The 7,740-nt window shown below is 39.9% G+C and overlaps 1 pseudogene; it reads left to right on the top strand.

Annotated features, from left to right (window-relative positions):
• The first annotated feature begins 5,445 nt into the window (after positions 1-5,445).
• On the top strand, positions 5,446-6,343 carry LOC102974000 (olfactory receptor 4D1-like; annotated as a pseudogene).
• The last annotated feature ends 1,397 nt before the right edge of the window (positions 6,344-7,740 follow it).

Below are 7,740 nucleotides of genomic sequence, written 5' to 3'. Positions count from 1 at the left end.
CTATCTTGAGAGTAAACTTAGGTGATTTATATTGAGAAATTCACTCTGGCTGAAAGGACAGCAGATCAGAGGCTGGGGTGAGAGATACCTAAACAGTTGTACACGTGAAAAATGCTTCAGAGTTTACTCTCTAGAGGGTGTGACCTGGACCAGGTCCTAGGACCTAGCTCACTTTTTCACTGACTGGTGGTAGGAGAGGGTGGAGGCCTTGCACTGCCCATGGTGCTGACCTCAGGGAATTTGGTTCTTGTAAACCTCCCTGGGAATTTATTTCCTTTAAGCGCTCTTATCCTTCTTCATCTTGGTCCTATGATCAGAGCCCCTGAAGTATTTTGTCCCAAGACAGTTTCTCAATGATAATGTGCATCTGATATAATAGTTCACATACTTTTTTTTTTTTTTTTTTTTTTTTTTTTGCGGTACGCGGGCCTCTCCCTGCCGTGGCCTCTCCCGTTGCGGAGCACAGGCTCCGGACGCGCAGGCTCAGCGGCCACGGCTCACGGGCCCAGCCGTTCCGCGGCATGTGGGATCCTCCCGGACCGGGGCACGAACCCGCGTCCCCTGCATCGGCAGGGGGACTCTCAACCACTGCGCCACCAGGGTAGTCCTCACATACTTTTTAATAACTCCTCAGCAGCCTGAGCCCAGCTATATTGCATGAATTAAGCTTGAGTTTTGTCCCCCGAGGAAGGTCGCTCCCCTTAAGACCAATCCTATATGTGTTCCTGGTCTGAGGGAGGCCAGGAGAAAAATGGAGCTGCAGGAGAAGGCTGGCCTGGATGATGGGAAGCTCTAAGTCCCCTTGGCCTCTTTGGGCTGGAGGTAGGTGATGGCTCCGGGGTCCCTCCCATGGACAAGTCAGCCTTGAGAAGGTTCTTGCCAAAGCCCAGTGTAACACAAGCGTGGGGCGGAGGGAAGTTATGGGGAAGTCTTTGGGCAGAATGCTGGGGAATGGGATTTGAGGAACAGTTGATTTTATCTGGAACTAAGACTTCTGTCTGTACTGATGTATGTGTTGGGTGGAATTTAGGACAGAGAGTGGGAGGGAGAGCAGTATATAGATGCGAAAGGTTTCTCCTCCACCTCCCACACGTGTACTACAGCTTCTTCCCACACCTAAGAGAAAACAAACCAGGGCTTTCTCTCTCCCTTCCCACCCTCTAATGTTTCCCTTTTAATCCTCTTTTCTCCCTCCTCCTCCTGCTTGCTGCCTCTCCAACTCACTTCAGGTTTTTATTCCTTCTCTGTTGCTATTCCTCCATGTTTTCCTTTCTCTTAAATCTTGTGTTTAATAAAAACTCTTAATGTTTCCAAGATGACCACAGAGTAGATTCACCCCAATTTTTGGAACCACTTATACCTCCTCCCCTCCTCTCTCTTTGTCCTGTGTAAACTAATTTCCGGAGAGCAAGATAGACGGGAGACAGGACTGAGTAATAACAGAAAAGGGGCTGGAATCCTTGCCCTACCCCACACATGTCCATGCCCCTCCTTCATGTCTCTTTATTTTCTTTCCCATCTAGAATCCCTCTAAATCTGTTCTCTAGACATGCAGGTGAAACAATCATTTCCAAAGATTATTTATGAGTCTGTAGAAAGAATTCTGGCCATGCTAAGATGATGCTTCTAGGATTGTAAACCTGGTGTTGCTGGGAACTAGGATGCCTGGATGCCCTTCCAGGTCCCTTAAACTGAACCCCTCTGTTCAGTGGCTACTCTCTCTCCTCACCTCTCACAGAGGTCTGCCCATCTCTCCACCCACTATCAAGCATTCAAGCGTTCTTTTGGGGACCATCTATGAGAAAGGTTTTGTGTGCCTAAGAGCTGTATGGCACGCAGTATGTCAGACTTGCACTGAAATTACAAACACATGTAAGGTGACAGAACCATCCTTATGGAAAAATACCAGTACATGGCAATGTGTGGAAGAGCTAATTACTCTCAGGAATTGAAGGGGAGGTAAAATTCAGATAGGTGAACGGGATGGGAAGGCAATCTAGGTGGGGCACTAGCCTGATGAAAGGCACTGAAGCCTGAGGAACCAAGGAGGAGATCAGTTTGTTTGAAGCCAAGGATTCTTAGAGCGGAGCAAAATAAGAAGAGAATAATAGTTAGGAGTGCAGATTCTGGGGCTAATCAGACCTGGTTCAGAGTCTCAGCTCTGCTACTCATTTTCTGTGTGACCTGGGGCAAATTATTTAACCCTTTTAAGTCTCAGTGTACTTATCTGTAAAGTGGGGATAATTAATAGTACTTACTATACTTTATAAGCATGAGAATAATATATGAGAATTAAACAGGATAATGCTTATAAAATGCTTAGCATAGTGCCTAGCACATAATAAACACACAGTAAATGTTAACAATCATTACCGCTACTGCTACAATGAATGTTTACTACTTCTACTACTGTTAAGTGGCAGGTGGGTCTGGAAAGAAAGGTAGGAGCCAGTTTGTGTGGAAGCCCCTGAAAATCCATCTAAAAACCCTGAATTTTTTCCTGTAGACAATGAAGAACCATGGAAAAATTTTTTTAACATCTTTATTGGAGTATAATTGCTTTACAATGGTGTGTTAGTTTCTGCTTTACAACAAAGTGAATCAGTTATACATGAAGGAGAGGGAAAATATCTTTTAGGAATTTGACTTATGTATAACGTTGCACAGGGTGCATCTCTGACTGATAAAAGTATATAAAAGCATGTAATTGTCAACGTAATAGGGGTAAAGAAAAATAGTAGAGATAATCAAGCCATGCCGTTGGCATTTTAGGAATCAATGAGCAGGTGAGTTGAGAATGAAGGGTTAGGTGTCAGGGGCTTTCTCAGAGAGGCCAAACCATGCTATTGAAGCTGCTGCCTACCCAGTCTGACCTTGACACCATGTGGAGGAGCAAAGACACAAAGCCAGACTAAAGTGTATTACCCTTTGTAGGGGTTGCTCTGACAACGCCCCAGGAAGTGCTGTTCCGCTCTTGCCTGTGTCAGGGCTTCCTGCCCTACTGTGCTAGGATAAACCCATTTTAACCCTGTTTCATCACATCATTTCCCTCCAAAAGTCTTGCGGGGGTCTCAATGGCCCATGGGGATGCTTTTCCAATGGTACTATTCAGAGAGTAGATGCAGCCTGAATAAACAGTCAAGGGCATCTTCCCGGAACATCATTTTTACACAAATATTTGAGGATAAATGTGAGTTTTAGATGAGATAAACATGGTAATATTTTGAGTACTGTAATATCTCACAGATAATTTTAGAGAGCATTGTTTTATATTTGTCTACAGAAGTTGATAGAAATCTTTTTACATATATTCATTCAGTTCCCTTGTAAAAAGAACTTCAGTGCATTTGCTGCTGCCCTTCCCATATTTCAGGTGGGGATCTTTCTATGTTCTATTATCTTCGCAGGGTGGGGCCTCAGGGCAAAATTTCCTGAACAATTACAGAAAACAATTCTGGAAAAGTGTAATCTGAGGGGATGGATTTTAACACCAAAGAACTCAGTTTATTTTTCAAGTGGATGTCTTCTAGAACTTTCACTTACTGAACTAAAGAAACATGTTTCTTCCTTGTCATATATATTTTCGATATCAATGACCAAACTTTAATGAAATAACATTTACGCTTCACCAGAATTATTTCTAGGTCAATTCAGTGATGATTCAACAAAATGAACAGCTCATTTAAAAGGATGCATAGTATTACTATAGAGGAAAGAAGTACGTAATATTGAAGAACGTTCACTTTTTAATCACATGAATACAAACCTTACCACGTGTGAGTTTGGTAATGTCCACTATGTCCCTACTCTCTCTGATAGAAATCTCTCAAATATAAAATGTGAAGAGTCCCTACTTCCCTGTGTCATTATAAAGACAAAATAAGATCACATCTGGAAAACCCTTGACAAAATTGGACATGTTATGAAAACTGAATAAATGGAAACTCTTAATTATTGTAGACTCTTCTATTTCTTCTATTGTTAGATTTTAGATTATTTCCTATTTTTTCTAGAAATAACAGTGAACTATACATCTATTTTCATAAGTGTTTGTTTACATTTTATAGTATATTTACAGGCTCAAATTCCTGAAGTCACAATACATATTTTTAAAACTCAGACATAGGTTAATAAGTTGCATTCTAGATAAATTATATTAATTCATACTTTTACCACCAGGGTGTGAGAAGGCCTATCTCAATAATCCTTTACAAGTGGATTTTTTTAAGCTGATTTGAATTTGAATTTAAATTTCTTTGATTACTAGAGAATATGCATTATTTATTTTTAATGTATCAGTCAATGATACTTCACCTTTTGTTTCTGTCCTTTGTCCTTTTTCTCATAGAGTGTTATTTATAAATATATATTTTTAAATGTTCTTGACAATTGTGATTTCCAGTTTGTATTTATTAATTGAATATCATTTACCGGTTACATGGAGGTTTTCTTGTCTTTTCGGATGTCTGAGGTCTTCTGTCAGCGTTCAATAGCTGTTCTGTGTGAATCGTTCTACTTGTAGGTGTATTTTCCATGTTTTTGTGGGAGAAGGTGAACTCCACATCCTACTCCTCTGCCAGCTTGATCCCCCTCCCTCCCCTATCCTATATTTTCTTTAACACCTTGGTCTTACAAAGTTTTACAAGCCACAATACTTAAATTTTAAGCTTCCCAAAGATTGTCTAGAGATATGTGTTTAATAGAAAATTCACATAAGTTTAAAAATATAAAACATGAGAGTTCAAGGAGATTTTGCATTTGTCCTGGGCTGCTTTGAGTTACCCCTGCAGATGGCCCCATGGCAACAAATGCCATTCAAGAAGTATTTATGTGGAAAAGTTTCAGATGCTCTAATCATCCCAGCTTCACTACAGCCAAAATCATCTGCTTGTTTTCCTTCACATTTGCCTCTGAATTTGTACATGACAATTTCTTCTAATACACATCTCTCTTTCTTCAGCAATGAACCATAGGCAGCCCCTCAAATGTTCACTGAAAAGAAGTCTCTATTTGTTTATCTAAAATCTTTAACCTCTATATCCTCTCAAGATTGATGCACCTAGGTTGATGATGTTTGTGGTCATAGGTACTTGGTGACATGTGTATTCATCCATTGATTGGTTCGTCTATATCTGTAGAGCCTGTGGTTCACAGGCACAGCAAGTGTGAGTCAGACATGAAACCCATGGACAAGGACAGCATGGTACAAAGGGAAAAAGACCCATAAGTGCCTGTAATACAATGTAGGGTATGGTTAGGGAGATAAGTCTGTGAAAGCCTTGAAAATGTATTTATCTCCATGGAAGGCTCTTCTAAGCTCCATTTGGGAATGGTACTCAGCAATGGCTTTGATTAACTCAATCCTGACTCTCCAAAGGAGAACGATTAAATTTTTATGGTTTTTGTTTTGCATAGTTTCTCTTCTAGGCATGTGAGGAAGATCCCATGGAATGACAGAACATCACACAGGTGTCAGAGTTTGTCCTCTTGGGGTTCTCACAGACCAAGGAGTTCCAGAAATTCCTGTTTGTGGTATTCCTATTTGTCTATGTCACCACCATTGTGGGAACCCTCCTTATCATGGTCACAGTGACTTTTGACTCTCGGCCCCACACACCCATGTATTTTCTGCTCCAAAATCAGTCTGTCTTACATGACATTTCCAACAGTGGGGTGCTGGTCCTCATCTGGTTCCTGCTCCTTCTGATCTCTTACACTGTCATCCTGATGATGCTGAGGTCCCACTCAGGGCAGGCGAGGAGGAAAGCAGCTTCCACCTGCACCAGCCACATCATCGTCGTGTCTATGGTCTTCATTCCCTGTATCTATATCTATGCTTGGCCCTTCACCTCCTTCCCCATGGACAAGGCTGTGTCCATCAGCCACAGGGTCATGACCCCCATGCTCAACCCCATGATCTACACCCTGAGGAACCAGGAGATGAAGGCAGCAGTGAAGATATTAAGGAGGCATCCGGTGGGTGAGTCACTTCTCTTAGGCTTTGTTTTCCATTTGTAAAGTGGAGAGTGAGCTGCTATATCTGCCCTGTTCATTACTTGTGGATGTGTTGTGAGGGTTATCACAGAGGTGAATGCATAGTGAACCTAAGTAACCTACTCGGATTTTTAGGAAAATGGATAATATCCTTATTTTTGTTTTTGATGGTGATTTGAACACTCCTATGACAATGAGATGTGTGGTCATGGAAACATTCTGGAAACCCACGCCCTCCTTTCTACCTTCTTGGTGGATAGTTTCCTCTTAGAATGATAGCTTTTCCCCAGAAGAGTAGTTCTGTTTTCTGTATTTTGACCTCTTTTCCCAGTACCCCATTTTGGTGTGAGTCTGGATTGTTGGAAACTGCACAATATTTAGAATCTTAAGCCTTAAATTAGAGACCCTAACCCATCACTTAACAAACGAATGACATTGAATGACACCTGGCCTCTCCTGGCCTCATGACATCTTCCTCAACACATTTGTTAAAATTGATATCTGACCCAAGCCACCCAGCTTTATTGCTAGAACCAAATCCAAAAAATTGTGAGAAAATATTGAGAGAACAGTATAACTATATTTTATCTAATTTTCAAATTTGAAATCATCATGAATGTTCAGGGTTTTTGCTTTACAATTCAATAAGGTATAATAATTATAACAAGCAAAAGATTACATGTAAAATGCCTCTAAGTTATAAAAGACTATATTACATTGTATGAACATTCATGTGTACACTACTCAGTTCAAGAACCAGAAGTTACCAATAACTTATAGCTACCTATAGGTGCTCTCCAACACATCACTTCTCTCCAGATGAAACCACTTTCTTGAATTTGGTGTTTATCATTCCATTGCTTATAAAAACAGTTTCATCACATTTTAACATAATCAGTATATTGTTTTGCTTTTTTGAGCTTTATACAAATAAAATACTGCACATAATATTCTGAAATTTGCTTTTTTTCACTCAACATTATGTTTCTAAATGCCCATATTGTTTTGTTTGGCTGAAGTTCATTCATTTGCACTGCTGTGTGATATTCCATTGTGAGACAAAGCTTATTTGGATTGTTCCCAGATTCTGCTCTTTTGAATATTCTACTTGTCTCCAGTTGTTATGTTGAGGAGCTATAGGTTATATACCTTGAGATGGAATTGCTGACTCATGAGATCTTCAAAGATTTACCTTTACATAGTAGTGCCAAATTGTTTTCCAAAGTTGTTGTACCAAATTACATGGTCATCAGCAGTGCTGAAGTGTTCCCATTGAGTCACATCCTCCTAACAGTTGATATTGTCAGACTTCTTAATTTTTGCCACTTAAGTGAGTAAAAAATGGTATTTCACTGTAGTCTTGATTTGCATTTCTCTAAAATTGCTTTCCATATTTTTATTGCCTTCAGGTTTCCCATGAATGCCTTTTGTTTGCTTTTCTACTGGCTTTTCCTTTTTAATATAGGAGTTCTTTTGTAATTTGATTACAGGTCTATTGTCAGTATTTATTATAATACTCTCTATATTTATTATAATTCCTGCTCCCATTTTATAGTTTGTCTCCTTTATTTTTGGTGTTAGTTTTCATGTAGTCAGGTTTATCAGTCTTTCATTTTAGTATTAGTTTTATTGAGATCTAATTTTAAAAAATTGCTTCTTACTCAGAGGGCAGAAATACATTTTTTCTTCTCTCAAAGGATGTTAACTATATAAACTCTTCTCCTGTTTCCTATGTCTTTTTGGGTT

The sequence above is a fragment of the Physeter macrocephalus genome, chromosome 14 (assembly GCF_002837175.3).
Source record: "Physeter macrocephalus isolate SW-GA chromosome 14, ASM283717v5, whole genome shotgun sequence".
NCBI lineage: Eukaryota > Metazoa > Chordata > Mammalia > Artiodactyla > Physeteridae > Physeter > Physeter macrocephalus.
This window is presented reverse-complemented; position numbering and strand designations above follow the sequence as displayed.